At 38.5% G+C, this 21,354-nt stretch overlaps 1 long non-coding RNA gene across 1 annotated transcript in view; it reads left to right on the forward strand.

Annotated features, from left to right (window-relative positions):
* Positions 1-1,643: 1,643 nt before the first annotated feature.
* LOC121957490 (uncharacterized) overlaps positions 1,644-21,354 on the forward strand; it is a 217,358-nt gene continuing 197,647 nt past the window's right edge. Inside the window, exon 1 of the long non-coding RNA XR_015779458.1 lies at positions 1,644-1,727. This is a non-coding gene — a long non-coding RNA (uncharacterized LOC121957490). The remainder of the gene's footprint in view (positions 1,728-21,354) is intronic.

A 21,354-nucleotide genomic window follows, 5' to 3' on the forward strand; every position in this document is an offset into this window, starting at 1 on the left:
ACAATGAAACTATAGGCCAAATGACATAAATTAAAAACTCTGTAAAACTCCACCAAAAGAAGTAATTTACAGAATGAGCTACTTAAAACTGTTCAGCTCTTATGATCATTGGATATGAAATCTAAAAGGTGATGGCCCAGTGTGATTACAAAATGACAGCAACTGTTTTCCCCTTGAACGCAAGTTAAAAGCTTCACTTAAGGAGCATGCAGCATTTAAATACTTTTAGAAATGTTTTAATTGCAGTTAGACTACTTTAATCGCTTCTCCACTCAGTTTGACTTTTAAAAAGTCAGACAGCAAGTTTTTAGCCACTCAGGTTGATGTAAATCTGTCTGCCACTGCAGTAATAAGTAGGTTCGTGTCACCGCAGCAGTCACTGTGAATGCAGCTTAAGTACTTGAAAACACAGAGTTGCAACGATGACATACAAACTCTGAAGTGCTTTGTTTATTTATTTATTTTATTAAATTGCTTTTCTGAGAAATTTTTTTTTTCTTTTGCTTCACAAGTGGATTAGCTTTTGAAATGTTTTAAGTTCAGATGTCAGCCAAGGGATATAGTCTTCAACAACACACTGATAAAAAGACGAGATATTTTACACACAAGCAACATGGAGGAAAATATGGAATTTTGTTTTTGCAGATATCTTTTGAGCTTTGTTAACCTCCATGGTTTGGAGGTTGAAGAATAATTTCACTTCTCAGAACATCATATTTATAGTTTTGGCTGTCATTTCTATTGGTTATTATAGTATTGTGCTTAAAATTAACACAATGACACAAAAAAGACGATAGTTAGACAAGTTAAAGAAGGCAGGTGCATGTTTGTGGTCTGTTTTATTTGTCTGTTTTTCAGCAGGTTTGGAGAAAAATTAGTGGCCCAAGTTTTATGAAACTTTGCATAAGGGTGTAACATGGGCCAAAGAAGGACGCGTGAATTTTGACATGAACCAAGTCCCTGGGCAGACACAGGAATCATTTTTCACTTTTGTTACCATTGTAAAGTATAACATTTGGCCTTGGCAGAGGTTACTTTTTGTTTATACAATATCTGTACGTGATGTGACCATGAAATGATCTCTATTTTCTTCCATGTACGTACAGCCATTGGCGGATTATGAGAGCAAGGGTGCCAGGGCAAAGACATGCAAAAGGCCCCACCACCTCTCTAACATAGAAGCCAGACACAGACTTTATTATTATTTATCCTCTTTTGCTTGTTTTGTGTCTCTTTGCTGCAGTTAAGCATTTCTTGGTTTTGAGTCTATTTGTGCTCATTTTGTAATTGTTTTGGTCGTTCTTTTTTCTTTGCCCCCTTTGTGGTCATTTGGTATCACTGTAGTTGTTTTGTCTCTCTTGATGGTCATTTATGTATTCTTGTGGTCACTTTGGATCTCTTTTGTAGTTACCTTGCATTCGTTAGTAGTCATTTTGTGTCCCTCTGTTGTCATTACATGTCACTTTGTGGTTAATTTGAAGTTCTTTTTATTTCCTCTGTGTCTCTTTGTGGTTTTGCCCCTTTCTGTAATCGTAATGGGTCTTTTTGTGTCTCTTTGCAGTTATTTTGCACAACTTTGTAGTTGTTTTTGTCTCTTTACAGTCATTATGAGGTCAATAAGGGTCTCTTTATCTCTTTTGCAGGTGGAGGCAAGGGGGAGCCCTGATGCTTTGGGCCACTGGACCTGTGTTCGACCTGCACAGTCATCCATCCATGCATTTGGCTACGTGAGTGTTTTAAAATAGCTAATGAGTCAAGGTCACTCAACACTTCACAGGACCATTAAAACAGGTGCCACCATTCAAATCATTCACTTCTGAGTTTTGCATCTCATCGAAATGAATGAATGAACATCATGCTCTAGTAATGCAGTTAACTTGCTGTGAAGTTCAATGCACTGATTGCATGTCATCGTGAGTACAAAAGTTCAGCAGTGTACACTGATGTGGAGATGTTCAAATTGTGTAATAATGTGCCTGTTGTCTTTAGAAAGTGTAGTTGTAGCCCTCACAGCAGGGATGCAGGAGCTTTTGTACAGTGTGTGTGTGTGTGTGTTTGTGTGTTTGTTTATGCATGAGTGAGTCATGGTGACGGGGTTGCTCGTGAGGCAGGCGCTCTGGCACTATGACAGAATGAGGTCGCCCCGCCGCAGAATGACACGCTCACCATGTCAGCCTCTCTTTGGCGTGCTCACACACACACACACACACACACACACACACACACACACACCCCTCACTATGTCCCTGAATAAGTCAGCTTGGATAATGGTGATGCCCTTGGCTGTGAAACACTGCCCCACTCTCAAACACACACATAAACACAGAGGAGGAAGCGTGCATAGGTACACAAAACAGTGATATGGTTATGCATGAGTCCAAACTGAGTCACAGGAAAGCAAGTCCTTATGGGTATTTTGGCCTCTTTACAACTGTTACCAAATGACAGGCAACATCTGAAGGGTTTATTTCATGCTATACTGTTTGTTGGAGTAAATAACAGGAAATTGCCAGGAAGGTGCCATTTCTCACAGCATTTGGCGTACTCACGTTGCATCATGGGAATGATCAGAACAGGTGGAATGAGGCTTTGATTGTTCAGAATGTTTGGCTGAAGCTACACCTGTTGCATAACTGTTATTTAACAGTGTGGCGTCCTACAGGTGGCAATGGCGGTGTGTCATTTCTCTAATGGCTACAACACAAACTGGTCACAGTGAATTGAGGAGCACAAGGAAGCGTGGAAGTGTGGGGGAGAGAATAACAGCTAATGATGAAAAGAAAGCGTTTATTTCCTGAGCATCAGGCTTACAGGAGAAACAGAACAAGGCTGAACTCGAGAGCCCTACATTTTCACAGGATATCCTCGAGGTGTTAGCGCGCTGTCAGTCATTAGGCGTTACTTGTTTCAGCTGGAGCCAACTCATTTCCATTTGGAGACTACTTTTTGTGGATGAGATATAAAAAAACAAAGCGAGAAAGTAGCTGTTTTATTGGTGCGATACGCTTGCTATAAACAGTGTTCATGTTGATGTTGCTAAGAGACAAGTATTGAAATGCTTAAGGCCTTTCTCAGTCCGCAGTCTTCTATGTATTTATGTGCTCTTGTGTACTTTTGTGATGTCATCAGTCATTGTCAAATACTGTCTCAACTTACAACATTAATCCAAGTGTTCAAATGACTGGAGTGTTGTTGACCAGCCTATTTTACTGGAAGTGCTTTGGGAGCTAACTTGTGTATCCCAGCATTTATTTTACATTAACTAGTGGCGATGGCTCAGGACACGAACCAGACACAAATCCATTAGTATTTTTTTGTCACCAAATTATGTTCCAAGATTTCTCAAGTGAGAAATTAACCTTTTAGATTCTGAACATGTGGTTTATCTCACAAAGTAATAGCTACTTTAAAATGTTATGTTTTTGTAGCTGTGAGGACTTGACAGCCCGAAAGTGTCCATGGCCATAAATCAAGATTTGCCATCATAACTGATCAGTATCCCCTCACATCCGCTGGAACGACCTTTTGTTTTCTTTTTCTTTATTTTTTAAAAATGTACTCATAATGTCATATAAATATAACAGGTTCCAGCAAGTGCGTCAAAAAGTGACAAGGCAACATCCGGAGTAAGTTATTAATACTTGGACTTACAGAAACATTGCATACAACACGCCGTATTACACTGTCTCTTCTCCTTTCTCTGTCTTTCTCTCTCTGTCTCCTTCTCTCTGTCTCTCTCTCTTTCTCTTGTTTAAACACACACATACACACACACTCTTTGGAGAGCTCAGTACTAAATGCCTGTCCTTTTCTCAATCCTCAGTCCTGGCTTTTGGGCTTTCTATAATGCATTAACAGTCTGGGGACAGGGTCCAGTTTGGGGGATTGATCAAGACATTTTTGCATCAGTGTCTCCAAAACAGCAATGTCGTCGTCAGCTGGGATATTTCACTGGGGATATCGTCATATGCCCATCTGGTAGACATTTCCCAACTCTCCGACAGATAGTTAACATTTTCTACATCTCAGAACTCAAATACTTTAGTTCTTTTGGGATAAAATGTAAACATAGTAGTACTTCTACTATCTGTATGCTCAGAGGAATTCCATTGTATATATAGTTGTAGTGTCTTGATTTGACTTTACTGCAGCGTTCACCACGGCATTTACTGCAGCTGAAGAGGCATAACTTTACTGCCATCATAAGCCGACTACTGTCTTAAAGTCTCATAAGATGCTCTTGAAATGCTTGCTGTTTAATGTAGAACATATTGTTCTCACAATATATAGTGTGTTGTCAATGTTTGGAGGATTGTTCCTGGTTTATCACAGACTGTTGAAGCTTTATTTGGACTTCCTTGCCCTTACAGTGTGCCTTGCCTTGTGCTGCACCGCTCTTGAGGCCTGTGTGGTGCTGTTATCAAAGCGCCTCTGAGATTGAGCCAAGTTCTGCTGAATAAAACATTTTGCAGCTGATCCTCATCAAATACTAAAGGAAAAGGAAAAGAAAGGCGAACTTTCCAATTGTACTTGTTTGTATCTTATATATTTTTTTTTTGTGTGTGTGTGTGTGTGTGTGTGTGTGGCAAAGTTTGAAGTTCCCTTCAGGTTGCCCTCTATCTCACTTCTTGGCCTATGTAGCCCTGCAGCTCTGCAGAATGGAGTTGTGTCCTGATTATTTTCACTTGTAGCATCTCTGCACTTCTGCACACTGTCAGAGTAATGCATAGACCTTATCTTCGACAGATACCTCTCTGCATATGAACTCGGCCTTCAGCGGACTACAGAAGGATATCACCGCAGATTGTGGCGGTGGGGGAGAGAGGGCTATTGAGAGGAGGAGGAGGAGGAGTGAGAAGAAAGAGGAAGGGATTAGGTCACCTGAACAGTTGATAAGGCGAAAAAACGGCTGAAAATTTTTCTTTATAATTTAATAACATTATTCTTTGCCCTTGTCTCATGGGTTTTGCATTTCATTACAAAGATAGGATAAAGTATTGAATAGTAATATGTTGAACAGTAATGGGATGAATTTTAATGAAATGAATAAGAATATTTTCTTTTAGAACTTTTAGATGCTTATAGAAAGGGCACAGAGGCTCATGGTGCCCTGGCAGAGCAGCAGGAATTACACATTATTGTGTGGCTTTTTTAGAAAAGATATTTCATCCACAACCACCACTTCTCCGGTGTTTACATTGAGTTTGTCAAAAGCTGTGCTACACATTCATATAATATGCGCAGACGAACAGAATTGTTAAAGGTTCAACAGACTTTAAAAATAAGTTTTAAATTGTATTTGCTAAAACTGTCACCATCCTGACAGCAGTAGGCTCCTCCTAGTGCTCATAATAGCATTTGCAAGAATCCATTGTGCCTGAACGAAAACAACCAATCAGGGCCAGGCGGACTCCCTAATGCATTGATAATAATGACCAATAAGTTTGCTTTCAATTTCACCAAAGAAAATCATGGTCTTTCTTCTTCTGTTTACTTTTCTATTCCTTTTACGCTTTTATTGATAGCAAATCGTGTGCACGAGATGCCTCTGGCTCCTTTTGGTTGTTTTTGTTAAGCGTGATGGATTCTTACAGCCATTAGAGTACCACGAGGATGAATTACTGTTAGAACGAAGTGACAGTTTCAGCAAATATTTTAAAAATAATCTTTTCAATAAAACTTACCTACTGTAAAGTAGCTAAAGTCAGAGGGTGTGTGAAGTTTCCTATTGCATTTCTAACATCCTGCCAACTCAGGATGCTTTTCACTTTGGTTTTGAAGTTGTCCATCTCAGGCATGTTTGAAGGAACACTTAGATTTAAAAAAAACAGTGGCTTGAAGTGTCTTTTTAAATACAAATCATTTTTCTCTAAAATACAAATGTATTTTTTATTATTTATTCCGAGTCAGGGCTGGGGAGTATGGCCTATAAGTAATATTGCAATATTTTTAGGTTAATCAATCTCCTCTATAGCTCTTGTAAATTAACCTTTGTTGCATACAGTCATAACAATTTGATCATTCTAGTAGTGCCTGCTACATATCGCAGCATCAACACATTCTTGTTTATATTCCTTAGTGGTTTCAATGTGATCATTAAAACATTGGAACCATACTGGTTCCAGTTGCTTTGGCAACATTTTATTTGGTATGTGGACGTGCAGAGTTTAAGGCATTCTTTGTTTTGTAGTAGGCTTTTTTGATGAAGCCGTGTGAGTGGGTTTTGTTTCTTTATTCCTCAGAATATCCTGACATTGACTAGCTAGGTAGCTAATGTAACACTGTGTTAACAGAGGGTTGACTACACAGCACATGTAGTGATAAAAGTAATAAAAGCATAACACTCATTAAGTGTCCTGCCATTCTGCCCCCACGAATAGGCTTTTCTGTTTTTGTTGTTGATGGTTTCAGACTGACATATCATTCAGCTCAGGACAGACAGTAAGGGAGCAAACAGTGATGACAATGTTTTTCTGAAAAGTTCAGGGATTTCTAACTTGAAACATTCATAAAAAAAAGTCAGGCTGTCTGAAAAAAAAGATGCTGGTTGCGGCCACATACGCTCTTCCCTTATTGGGAACAACTGAAAAAGACCCCGGAGGCTTGGAAGAAATGCTATGTGAAAGCTCAGCCTTAAAATACCGATTTTATTGATTCTGTGTCTGCTGTAGTCACTAGACTGGCTCTTGAAATCAGTTCTTGTCTCCAAAACATTGGCGCCCAAGGGCAAATGCCAACAACACACACTGCTGGTTGAACCGTATCCCTACGCTTATCAACTGCATATTCTTGCACAGTATCAAAGCACCATTCAAATCCTGTATTCTGTCATTAATGCTCATGGCAAATTAACACACATGCACACAACTCTCTCTGTGTCTCTCTCTTTCTGAGATGCACGCAAGTGCGCGCACACACACACACACACACACACACACACACACACACACACACACACACACACACACACACACACACACTGCCAGGCCTAATCATGGTCCTGTGTGCTGCCCTAGGATATGGCCACCACACTCCTCCGATATTGTAGATAATTGAACAAATTATGTACGCCTTGTTCTGGGGTAAGTGTGGCTTCTAGCATTGAGTACTTGCCCTTTTTGTCTTTTATTAACAGTGAATGTTGTTGTTTTCCCATTTCTGTTTTGCTATGCAGGCATCATTAGTCACCAGGGAAATGTGCCCCTGGAAACATTTGGTACCAGTCGGTCAACCAACAGGAAAAATATACTATCTTGATGATAATTGTAGAAATCCCATTGGTGTGTTTTTCAATACTGTCATAAATACAAGCTCTCCTCTTTCTATTAAACTTGCTGTGTGTAGTGCACAGCATGCACCACCAGTCCTCGGTCTCCAGTCTCTACTGGTGGAACAGGCAACTAATACGAAAGGCACTGCAACACCTAGTGGGGAATGGATATGTTAATGGGTCGTAAACAGCTGGTGGTCAGCTACGAGAGAGAGACCGTGGGAATAACAGCATGGTTTTTTTTTTACATCTAACTTGGTCAATTGTTGTTTCTGTCGAGTTTGAATAAAGTTTGTTTTCTGAGTTAATGAGGCAATTCATGATTGAGAGACGCTTGAATTCAAAAGGTGTAAAAAAGGTGTTCAAAAGTTGTTTTTCTTTGTCTGTGTGAGAATATTTCTTTTTTTCAACATTTCTTGGGTGATAATGTGTATTTATCAGTCTGAAAGCTGAAAGTAAGAAGCACAATCACTGTTGGGGGTGGGGTTATGGCCACACTTATACTGTCATATACTATTTTCCCCTAGTGAAATTTCTGGAAGCTATTAAAATATGAAATATTACATACTGCCCAAGCCTAATTTCCTATTTAGAGTTTCAGTATTTTGTCAACCATAGATATGAACCTGAAAATGTCAAAGGTCAGCCAGTGTTCATTCAATGGCATTTGGCCCTGGAAAACTTTCATGCTGAAATAAAAAACATCAACTGGGGCTTTCTTACTACGATGGATTGAGTATTTATCCCGACCAGAGCCAATAATCTGGAGCATGTAAATATATTTTTAAGAAACCAAAGAATCTATTCAGCCCTGACATTCACTTCAACAGTATTTCCATTGTAATTTCACTCATAATTCTACTGACATTAGGAGATTTGTGACAGCTTGGGGAAATTCTCAGAGGAAAATGTCAGTCAATTTAAAGTAATCCTTCCAGTCACAAGGGAATGAATCATGCCCTATATGTATATGACCTACATATGGTGTTGGGTAATGTGGGAGTGGGTGTTACGTTTTATATAATCCTTACACAGAGATTTAAATGGTCTTCCTTTTACTTCTCTGTGACCTCTGCCTCCTCTTTCATCCTGCGTTTTAAAAAAACTTTCTGGACTAGACTTTTTCTAATACACTATTTCATTCAAGACAGTGCCAGCACGTTCTGGCAGTAAATTTTGGTTTTAACTGAAGTCCAAAACATTTCTAAGATGTCTGTAATTTTGGAGTGCAGGTTGATTGGCAGCAGAAGGACAATGGAGTGCCACAGCAAGACAGACACGCACACACACAGAAATATTTTTGAATTAACAGTTTTAGGGACTCCCTGAGAGGAGCTTCCAACTGTGGAGCTCTCCAGAGAGCTAAATAACTTTAAAAGCTTTATTCTGTTTACATTCACACTGCCAATAGGAGCACTGACAAGTCAGACAGCTTGACAAGTCAAAATCACGTTGTATTTCGCCTGTTGCAACTATACTCAGTAAAGCATTATCTTTACTGTCAGTAATTTTATCAATTCTTTCTTCTTTAAGAGCTGTGGTCTGTGTTTTGTGTTAGTCGTCGTTTACACAGCTAATGGGCTTTTAAAAATGGCAGTTGTCAGTGCTACATTGGTTGTGTAATGCTATTTAGTGAATACTTGCATCACTCAGTACGTTTCCAGGTCCAGTTTAGTCGAGCTATGGTTATAGCATGATTAGGCCATTTAATTGGACTAATGTTCTTGTCTCAGTATACATGAAAATACAAGTACAACTCCACCACGGCAGGTGGAGATATGCCCTCTTTCAGGTAGTTGTAATAAACCTATATTATTTGTACAGTCTACGATATAGACAGAATCACAGTCACAACTGTTTATTTGCAATAACTTTGGAGTAGAAAACTGCTGCATCACATGCAAATCGTCAATTGGTGCTGAGCAAACTGCCTTAATTGATTAGTTTTAAGCTACCTACAAAAAAAATCAATATCATTTTAAGGTTAGGCTATGCTATATTTGAATATTTTCATTGTAATAAAACTAAAATGTAACTGTAATATACTGTTTAAGTAATTTATAGAACTGACACTGTAAAATAGTGGGATGATGACAACTACAGTTGCTGTAGTTTACCAGAATTTATTGGGAAATGTGTTGAAATTGAATACTGCTGTAAAAATGCAGCCAATGTACCAATGGTAATTTACAGTTGTTACAGTAAAGCACTGTAAATCTTAATGCTTTTTTGAGCCACTATGACACTGTAAAGCTCACATTTTACTGTAGAATACTGTGAGTTTATGGCTATATACTGTTGAAATAATTTAAGGTAATGACATGGTAAAATAAAGGTAGGATGCTGGCAACTACAGCTGCCAGTGGTTTACCATAACAGGAACATTTGTCACGATACACGTTCATGGATGTGTACAGGGGGTTGCAGATGCTATACTTTTGACATTGTGATTCACTAATATCCTGAAGTCTGCATATGACCCATCAATGTTCAGTGAAAGTTGTTGGGATGAAGTAACTTGGCTTTTAAAGGTTAATCACGAAGCTTTATCAGGATATAAAAGTTTTGGTCAGGCATTAGGTAGCTATACAAGAGAGGCTGATGTAGTAATGCTATAATGCTGTGCAATGCAATAGACTTTAACACTGTACAAAATATTGAGCATAAAATAGTAATGGCACCCATTAGGTATGGCCAGTGGATAAGAAACATTTATTGAACTTTAAAAATTCATACAGAATCACAGGGGCACCTCAAAGGGACTGCATTATTTAAGATGTCTCAGTAGCTGAGCAGAGGTCCACTAAGTCGAGAACAAATGTGATTGGTGTCCTCTCACCACTAAATCTGTCTTTAAATTAGAAAACATTTAATTTAGTTACCCTGAGTGCTGTGAAAGTGCATGGAAGACTGAGAGGGCTGTACATAAAGCATCGAGGTAGGGTATATTGGATTGGGATTGATTCCAGGTGCCGGGAACCTGGGATCTCTTGCCCAGATTCTGTCCATTTCCCGCCCTAGGACTGAGAAAGCAAAATCCCATTATTCTATTTCCGCAAATGCTAAATCATCAGTGCTTTCTAGGAATTTAAACAAGCAGAAAAGACAAATACTGACAAACAAAACAGAGCACAGTGAGTACACTGATTGTTCAGTGGGACTAACAGTGTCACTCATTAGTCTCTGAATGGATGTTTTGGAGCCGTCAGTTTGTGTTTACCTGTTGCTGCCAACTTTCCCTAACTTTCCTTTTAGTGGTCTGCCAAGTCTTCCCCTAGTGGAGCTTAGATATACAAAGTTGAACAAACAGTGAATAGTGTATGGGCGGGCAAGTGAACACCACCCTACTTGATAGTCAAGGCAAACAAATCCCTGAAGAAACATAAACTATTTCAGTTTCAGGCTTGCAAATTTGAACATCACACCCTTGACAAACAAAAGACACTTTTCCACACAATACTCACTTTGTATGAAAGAGAAAAAGTTGATTACATTTTCATATCAGTTTAACAACCAATAAATAACATATATATGTAATCTCAATCTCGGAACCGGTTTTTGGTCTGACAGTGTTAAAGCCTCTGGGGGCGATGGGTGATATTTCAAGGCTCATACGAGCCAAGACTTTGTACTCCAGTCATTTTGGCTAATCCCTACGAACAATTATCTGCAAACGAATGTAGATACATTTAAAACAAAATAGCTACAAATGAAACCAGAACACTTCCAATATCAAAATCTTTTCTTGGTGCCTACAGATTATACATATACAGTATATGCAGAATCTGTTTATGGAGATTAATGTAATATCTTCATAGAAAAGGGGGGAAAGGGAGTCACTTAAGTATCCATTTTTTTTAAAACAAATTTTGAATGGCTTTTTTTAATGCTTGACTCGGCATAATTCAAATGTGCAGGTGGAAAGAAGTTACTGCTTTTACTGTAATCCAAGAGTAATGTGATGTTATATATGTTTCAAGAAAAACAAAGCCAGAGCAATAAAGCAAAAAATGGTGGACATTTTGAGGATACACACCTTCAGTGGCTTTAGCAGCTCTAATTCAGCCGGCACAAAAACTCCTAAACGTAGCCGCCCACACTTCCCTTCTCCCTTCCCTTCCCTTCTCTCAGAGAGACTGACTGACATGAGATTTTCATTGTTTTTAGTGATATGATATACAGTCTTTAGAAGTAGGGATACAAGATAATTATCAGGACTGATAATTAGCGGCCCGATAATGGGACTTGTGACATCGTACCGATAATTCTGATAATAACATTTTTGACCGATAAATAGAACCAATAATGATAAGCATAAATACTTTGATTTCGCCCATGGTTTCGCTCCGCTAGTACTACACACACTGCATTATGCTGCACATGACGTCAAACTGCTGCACCTGCTAGATCAGTCCAAAACATGTCATCGCAGTCAGCAGCAGGGTTTCCCCCACTGTTTCTTTTTCCTTTTTTTTTTAAACTCTTCCCCAGCGACAAGATTTTGTGTCAGTCAGGGTTTCCCCCATAGTTTCTTTTTTTTTTCTTTTTTTCACAGCAAAGCCGTTACTTAGAGACTGCTCTGTAGCTGTGGTGGTTCCTGACATTTTGGGGAATGTTCCACCCTATAGATCCACAATTTCGGCATTATTTTTGTACATTTCAAGTTGACATAAGACAATGAGAGGAAATAAAAAAGAAATATATAAAAATGAAATTTATTTTGCTCTTGAAAATGACTTTCTTTTAAAAAATGAAAAAATGAAAAAAAAAATGATCTGAAATGGTTTTTTTTACGAAAATGCACAAATTCAGATGATGATAAAGAAGGGACGGAAGAAGCTTAAATTAAGTGGTTTTTTTTGTATATGAAAGCTGAATATCTGTTCTTTATCTTGATGTATTCATTGTTTGTAGTGGTCACAACACTCTACTTATTATTATTGAGTGATACAATTTACAGTTACTCTGATTTGACAGATTGTCAAAGCTTTTCATTTGAAAAAAATGTCCATTTTAAGAGTCTGAACTGTTTTTGTTTTTGCTGTGTTAACTGTAGTGATGTCAGTTATATGTAGTTAGGTCAAAGCTATGATGTTAAATTCATCTTTACTCACTACATCTCAGCCTTTCATATATCTTCAGGTAATGAAAAACAAACAAAAATAAATGATTGGTTATCTGTGTCTTATTGGCTATGAGAAGCTGGAAATGATCGGTTATAGGTAACAGGTGACATAAAAATTATCATGCATCACTCTGTAGAAGTCTTATGATTCACCTTTTTCCCATTCCCATTATTGCTGTGGCCTTGTCAGAGTTGCCTTAACAAAGTTGCAATTCATTTGTAACATCGAATCCCAATACTTCTTGAATCCTAATATTTAAAATTCACAGTATATACCCTAAATCTTAGTCAGGCTGCAGAATGTTTATTGACCTTTCTAATACGGTATGTGATGAACACAGCTGAGAACCATCTATGTGTAGAAATAAGAGAGTTGGACTTCTGTGCCATCACCATGGAAATGGTAATTTTACGAGGAATTATTTTCAATATACACTCTTATGTGTAAAATTCAGTAATAAACAGAGTTATGTATCCAATGGGGGATTAAAATAGATATGTTGACAGTGTGACTTGATCCACATCCAAGTGAAAAAAACCTTTTGCCCAATTCCATCTTAAAAACACATATCTGATATCTGATATTACAGCTTTGGATTTACATAGCTTCTTAGGAGTTGGTGACGGAAGTTTTAATGCATCAATATGTCCCCAAAAAGATATCAGCAATAAACTGATAATATTCAAAACAAAGATATGCAGTATTTAAATCCTGTGTTTGGTGTCTTAACTTTGTGGCCCGGAGAATGTTGTAATGAAATGAAAACATAGGCTTTTTGTGAGGCCATGTAGCAGTAAAAATCTGAGATAAAGTTGTTACAGCACACATGGCATTTTGTCATCTTAGACAAAAGCTAATTCCCTGGTCTAATCACACATAACTTTCCTTTAATGGCACCAAACTTTTAAAGGTCCCTTGCCCTCTCTCTGGCATGGATTTTCTCTTGAGTTTCAATTTATTACAGAATTAGTCAGATTGTAATAGCTTAAAGGTTAATTCAGCACAGAATCATATGGCAGAAACCCACTACTGCATTCTCCAAGGGCTGAAACTTTCAAGCAGCTCTGGCTAGACCCCAACAAATTATGTCACAGCAGGTGTTTTCATCAGCTGTCAACAGCAAAAAAGTGCCTGCCTTGACATCCCTGATTGGGGGTTTGTTTAAAAGTGCACCTGCTTGAAAGTTTCAGCCCGTGGAGAGCAGAGCAGAAGTAGTTTTAGATTTAGTTTTGATTTACCCTTTAAAAGAAAAATCGGACTACACAGCTATAGAAGCAAACATCGATGAACAAGTCTTGAAGATTGAGCAAACAAAACAACACAAGTTTTCTCCAGGGTAAAAAAAAAAAAAAAAAAAAACACAGATACACCATTTTTCAATTTGCTTGTTCACTACTTCACCGGTTACAATCGCCACACCACAGGTGCAGATAACACAATCAACAAGAAAAGCTTTCAAACTGTGCAAATAGTTTCTCCTCCGGCATGCTGTTAAATGCTGCAGACCTTAAACCCTTAAAAGGGTTCATGTAAGAATAGTTGGCATGGCACCAAAGCTTTCAATCATCACTTAAGACCCACTCTGTGGTTGCTATTAGATGATGGATTCCAATTTTCAATTTCAAGCCTTGCTGTTTTGGTGGCTTGTATCCAGAGGGAAGTGTTTCTCATGCAAACAGCAGTCGCTCCTTTTAGTCATCGTTACAGGAATAGCAGATTTTTATCATAGTCCACGTCCACAATTCACAGGGAGAGGCCATGGGCCGCTTCCTTGCAGACATTTTTATCACAAAGCTATAAAACAAGTGTAAAAATATCAGCAGTCTGCACAAGGATGGCGGTTTGTCCTTTTATACTAGAGTCATGAAACAAGTGTGCTATAAGCAGTGACGTACATTGGAATCGGGGTGATAAACTTTGAACGAACCTTCACCTTTCCATAACTGTGTCTTTTGTCATGCCATCAATGATGTGTAAGGAGTTACTTAGTAAGCATATTAGCTTGAATTCAATAAAAGATAATGACTTTTTTCTGCGCATGCTCACTTGATACAAATCTCTCTTTCTCCGCTTTTCTATTTTGTGAAGACAGAGCGAGCGATCCCTAAGGAAAATCATACAAGGCTGGAGGGCTGATTGTGCTATTCAATAGAAGCGTTATTACAATCAGCCCATGGCTGGCAATGCAGACAAATTACTGATAGGCAGTCTCAAAGAGATGGCGAGAACCAAAGAAAGGAAACCCAAGGAGATGCTGTCAAAGCCTATCACAAATTCCCGCCACCACCATTGAGAACTTTTAATTTGCTCAAACTGTCATGACTGACTACATTTCGAAACCTTTGTTTGTCATCATAAGAAGTGAAATGCATTTGGATTCCTTGTGATATCAAAGATGTGGGAAAGTGATTTACTTTTTTTCTGAGTCTGTTATTGAGTCAATGGTGTATCACAGCAGTTAGTTCAGGTTATGTATACAGAGCTGGACTGTGTGTGTGTGAATGGCATGAGGACGAAGCGAGGGGAGAAATTGGACTGTCTGGCAGTATTATAGCAGCTATCAAACCTCGCCGCCGCAGCGATGCTCATAATCAGAAATGGGGAGGCAAATTGACTGCTGAATAGATTTTGAGTTTTGCCTCAAGTCGAAATTCTCTGTCAAACCTGAATAGAATCTTAGCTGGAGGCTTGTGACATTCGTTTTTTTTTCTTGTGAAAATCATTCTCTTGGAATGGGGTGGCTGACCTTTGACACCACAGGTTTGTGTCATTCATTTACACCAATGGCCTCATCCTGAGTCCGAATCTGTGCTCACAAACAGAGAGGGTTTGCCAGAGAGAGAAGAGATACGGTGAATTTATTACCCCATTTGACATTAACCACTCTACGGTGATACTGCTAGTAATTCAAATTTGTTTTGACAATTCGAAACAGAGCTTTGCGCCACAATGAAAATGAGGGACAAGCCTTTCTGACACTAAGAAATCATAGTGGTAGGAGCCCCGAGGGTCGTTAAATTAATAAAAATTAAATCAACCACCTGCATGCCAAAGAAAGTAGCCATGTATGCTTATGCTAGTGTACACAACATATAGCAAAAGGAGGACTGTTTTTGCTAATAAGCTCTGACAGTAGCTTGAACGAACTAGATGAGTTCAGTGCGTGGAACATTGCTTCCCATGCTAAGCCGAGTGAATCTGAATCGAAGAGCACATTACTCAAATCACGTCAGGGGTTTTTACACTCCAACATGTAAAGTGGGTGGACCCAATTTGCTCCAACTCTGTCTCTTGCACTGTCAGTCGTCCTCGAACACCTGACCAAGCAAGTTAAAAGGCCTGTCTTCGGATATTGAATCTGGCAGGATGAAAAGAAGGAGAAAAAAAAAAACGTCCAAATTTGAATGTTCCTGAGTGGCCTTAATTTCCCCGGATGACAGTGTTGGTTTTCTACCCTGGTGGGCAGTGCTGTTTAGACAAGGCAGACTACCTGCCACGGGACATCGTGGGTAATAACACATTGGCATAGCACCAACTCAAAGTAGATCTGACAGCAAGGGCACAGACAGCCATTACTGCTTGTCTAGAGGATTTATGGGATATTTAGGAAAATGTGATGGGTGCTTATTGCTGCAAAATTATTTCTGTCAGAGAAACAAGCCAGAACAAGCAAAAGAATGGTACATACTGAAGAAATATGGAATATGAAAAACCTAAATTTTCCCAGTGATACAAAAAGGGATAGAGTATTACAGAGCGATCACACCATTACTGGAGTTGGAGACAATTCTCAATATACTTTTGCAAAGTATTGATTGTCTTATTATGTTGCAGCTGTCCTGATTGACAGTTTTAATAAAGCCAAAACACTTGAAGTAACATCTTTCCCACCATGTTTGTATTTTTTTGCGTCTAAATAAAAAGCTTAGTCGAACTCAGCAGTGTGACAACAAACCTCAAGTTTGTACACAGCAACTTTGCCATCTTTGCTGTAGTTGGAACTTTTTCCAAATTACTTGCCGCTGCTGAGGCTGAAGAAGTGTTAAAAGTTAGGAAAATTAGCTATAATTTGTTGTTGTCCATTTGCCCTGAAGTGACCCTGAATGTTAATTTTTTTATTTTCAATAATCTTTATAATCAGCTTGTTTGGATGATGCTAAACTCCACAGGCTGTTTCAGAAAATAACTTGTAAATTTTACCATTATACACTTGAAAATTCAACACTTGAGTAAAGTATATAAACAAATAACTTTGCGCTTGCCTGATAATGCCATCACAATGATTAGAACAAAAAACACAATGAGCTGTCAACAATTAAGCAAGCCAGCTTGTTATATATGGACCTTAACTGCATCGTGATTAACGCATTAACGCTGACAGCCATAGCAAAAACTTTTTTTCCTGGCCACCACTCAGTGTCGTATCTCAGCAACAGAAGGGGAGACAGTTAGGCCATGTTTATACAGAAACAATTTCAGGAGAAAACGTCGTTTTTGCAGATCCATATTCACTGTGTTTGTTTTCAAAATGTTGTCTAAACACGGAACTTTTCTAAAAGGATCCACAAAAAACGATAATGTTTTCTGTGGATCGTTTCCGTGTAAATGTGGCCTTAGTCAGACAGTGAATGGTGACACTAATCTTGGGTGCCCACCTTGAAACTGTGCTGATTATTTAGATCTTCTGCTGTAAAAAAATCCATGTTTTCACCACATGGATGTAAACTTCAAGTGCAGTTTGACTGGTATGCAGAGGCATAAAGCAGTAAGGAGATAATCCAAATTTTAAAGTCTTAGTAATCTCCTACAACATCTGAGTATTGTAGTATTTCAAAAAAATTTACTCAAACAAGAGTGAATAGTGCATTTGTTGTGGATTATTTCAGCAGTAATTTGTGCTGTGTTGAGTAGCTATGAGCACCACTACTGTTCTGGAAGTGCGATGGACTCAAAATAAACTGCAGTGTACGTGTGTTTCATGGTGAGGAACATGTTACCTGGTGTCAGTGACTTGATATGCTTTTAATGGTTTCCAGATGACAATGGAGTTCTACGGCAGTGAGAAATAAGCTACTGTATATCGGGCCATGGCTACACAGACTATGCCTAATTATTAGTTTCGGTCTTTTCATGGGAGTTGTTGACAAAAAGGAAAGTCTAGAATATCATTAGACTTTTACTTGAACACTTGGAGTAGAAAAATCTGTTCACCTGTGGTTTGATTGATGATCACTGGTCCATATGAGAAATGTCCTCTCATTTTGTCGGAGGCAATATCACAAATATAGCCCTCATTTACTCTCTTATACGTTTGTGCTGATTTTATGTCTTGGTGAGCAAAACACATTTTTCCACCTTGATTAGACAATAAAGTCATATTCTATTCTCTAGCCAGTGCCTCGCAGTCTCCAAATGCATCCTTTATGCTCTTCCTAGTCCATCACTCACTTCTCCTTCTCACTACTCTGCTTCAATTTCTGTCCATATTTTAGCCTCATCAGATGATTTCTGGAGTCATTCTGGTAAATATGAAGACATTATGATACAGGATGAGGCGACAGTGACTATATGTTCTCCCCGGACATTGTGCAATCTTGACACAGCTTTATGCACTGAAGGTTTACGTTCATGCTCCAGTGCTTCTTCAATCCCTTAATCGGCGGTCCTTAGCGGGACCGCTGAATGTCATTACCGGCTCCTCTGAGCCACTGACAGACACATGCTGGGGACGGGGAATGACACGGGGCCTCTCAAAAAATCTCATTACCCCAGAGTCACATATCTGAGAATGAAACTGGATGTCCAGCCTCACACCCTCTTCATTACACACCCCGCTGTGTCACTGCACTAGCGAGAGGGCAAACTGTTTGAAGACAAATGGTCATCCATTCTTCTTCTACGTGTCAGTCCCATTATTAAAGTTCAAGGGAGCTCTACCTCCTGTGAAGGGATAAGTCTCACTCAACTCTGAGAAAGTTTAAGGAGTGTTTTCGGGTCTTTGACTAAAGTGCAAAACCCATTTCATCACCGTCTTGTGTCATATTTGAACTCTGTTATAAGTATGTTAATAAGAAAAGATTTTATTTTAATGAAGTACAATTTGCTACAGTATTAAAGAGAATTACAAGCTGCCAGTGGCTTACCTGCTGTTTAAACACAAGCCCCATAATTTTGCACATGCAGTCCAGTGTTGTTGGTAATTGGGACTGGGTGGGTGCAGAGGTCACATTCATCATCGACTGTAATTTAATTTAAGAGGTTCACAATGAGCTCTCAGCAGTGTGTTGACCTGCATTTTTACCTCACACAATTGCAAAAAAGTTTTGCTTTATTACAAGTAAGCTTTTTGTGCTACTCCAATGAATGATTATGATAACTAATATAATAACTTAATTTTATTACATAATGACATTAATCTGATGTGGGAAACAAATGAGTCAAGTGTAGCTGTTTTGTTAAAGTTTGACATTTTTTATGAAATTCACTACTACACTGGAATTGGATGAGATGATTGGTATCACTCTCATGTCTACATGTTAAAGAGAAACTTTACACCAGGCTAAACAACAGTGTTTTGCTGTTCCCTCCACTTAATAGTTTAAACCTGTTACATCTGATCACACCATTGCCGGGTGTGGTCGACAGTGTGCTTTGTTGCTCTTATAACCAACAGTCAAGATGTTTACATGATGTTAGAAAAAGTCAAATTATTGTGTTCGTCTGACCAGTACTGGACTGGATATGTTAATTAGTTAGTCTGACTTAAATAATACAAAATGTAATTTCTTAAAGTCCCTAACATACCCAGTTAATGTAATTGGAAGTCGATTTCGTCCGTCATGTACGCACCTTAGTCGGTCTGTAACTGTCCTAGGTGTTTTGTGCATATTCCTAGTCGTTGTGGCGGCCTCCCTTTGTGGTTAAGGATAGGGACTGTTCTGTTCTGTTAAATTTTAATATGAGATTGTTGGTTACCTGCTGGCCCCCATATTGTTTTTGGATGGCCAACTTATATTGCTTCAGTGACTAGCAGGAGTGTTTATTGGTGCCTTGCAGCATTGTGCATTCTGGTAGTTGTAAGTTTTCTTCCTCTTGAGCAAAAGTAAATACCACAGCCTGTTCTCTCTGGTGATATAACACCAATCTTAAAAGTGCAGTTTTATAAAAACAACCGTCGTTCCAGCAGTGAAACACTTCTTTAAAAATAAAACTATCTCTAGTAAATGCTTAGCTGGGATTAGCCTAGAGTACATATGGGAAGCAGGGGGTAACGGCTAGCCAGGCTCTTCCTGAAATGTTTTTAAATCTGCCTACCAACCCCTTTAAGTGTGACCAGTACAGTTTTAGAAATTGTTTGTTTAGTCCGTTCACAAACTGAATTGAAAAAAGAAGTTGTAGTTTTACTTGGAACTAAGCTAATTATCTCATGGCTTTAGCTCAATATTTAGCATATAGACACAGAAGCGGTATCACGTTTGTAGTTTAGGTCCTTAATGTCTCATTTAGAATTACTAAGTCAGAATACACAAACCGAAGATATCTTTGAAGAATTGAGTCAAATATCCATATTGTTTTGGTGGTCCTTTCTTACAAAAATAGGGTTTAGAAAGATAAAGCATATACCCTCCAAATAAAAGGAATAGGGAAGAGCACACACTGTGTTTAGGAAAATTGCTGGGTGAGGTTAAGTACAAATGGATGAAAAAGGAGAGGCCAGGATGAAATGTGAGAAAGGGTGAGTATCATTGACATAAGATGAAGGGAAAAAAGAGAGGAAGGGAGGTAAGTAAGTAGTTTGTATTGACATCAGTATGGATGGAAGAGGAAGATGGGCAGGGCGAAAAAATTGCACAAAGGCAGCTGTTACCTAAGGAGAGTATAACAAATGTTTTGTCTCCTGGTCATTGACGAAACTAAGAGAAAAACACATAACTGGGACAAATAGCCATGTGATTTAAATACATTAAAATAGTATGTGCAGCATGGCTGTTTGTATTAATGCTGTGAGGAAGACATTAATGTAATGAGGTGTGTGATTGTATGGACATATACACTTTATCACTCACACACTTAATCTTTTTTTTTAATTCTTTGTGAAAATGGGAAATTCTAATTTAATCATTAGCGATATGAGTTGCTGTTATTTGTATTAGCCATGCTTTGTTTTGTGTGGTTTCCAGCAGTAAGCTGTTACATAACACGCATGTAATATGGAAGTGTGCTTGAATCATAATATAAATAGAGCTAATCATTATGTGAATGCAAAGGTCTTAATTACCACGTGTGCTCATTAGTCAACCAGCCCTCCTGCAGCCCGTGTGGTCTCGCACACAGAATGACCAGGTGTGGTTTTTAATAAAGTATTCCTGAGAATAAAAAATTTTAATCAGCGTGTTAATCAGAGCTATTTAAAGTAAAGCATGGCATAATTAATGTTGAGTGGCTCTGATCAAAAGGGATGTGGGTGTGTTTTGTAAGCTAAAGGGTGCTTTGGTTTGTATTGTGGTGACGTTGCAAACCACAGAGAGCGAATGATTACAGTATTTGTGCAGATGATGGCTGAAAAATGGAAAAAGGATGATGAAATATGGTAGTCATCAAAGAGATTTCTTCAATGTAGTCTTTGTAGTCCTGTGGGATTGGTGTGTGTTTGTTATATTTGCTAATTGTAAAGACAAACTGATGGCTCTTTGTAAACATGCTGCTGGAACTCAACACACAGTGCCTGTATACTGCAATCATAACATTACTTCAAAATACAAAACAAATAATTAACAAATTCAAATAGCTTGAAATATTTGATAATCTTTGCCCAAGCAAAACTAATGCCAGTATCGCGATGTCAGCAAAACTATGGAGTTGCATGAAAAGCAAATTCTTAATTCCTGCAGATGTTTTGGACACTTAAAAATAAAAATCTTCATATTAAGAGATGTTATCCCTGAGATAAAGACCAGA

The sequence above is a fragment of the Plectropomus leopardus genome, chromosome 17 (assembly GCF_026936395.1).
Source record: "Plectropomus leopardus strain MGB_pleo_1.0 chromosome 17, ASM2693639v1, whole genome shotgun sequence".
In the NCBI taxonomy this organism is placed as follows: Eukaryota; Metazoa; Chordata; class Actinopteri; order Perciformes; family Serranidae; genus Plectropomus; species Plectropomus leopardus.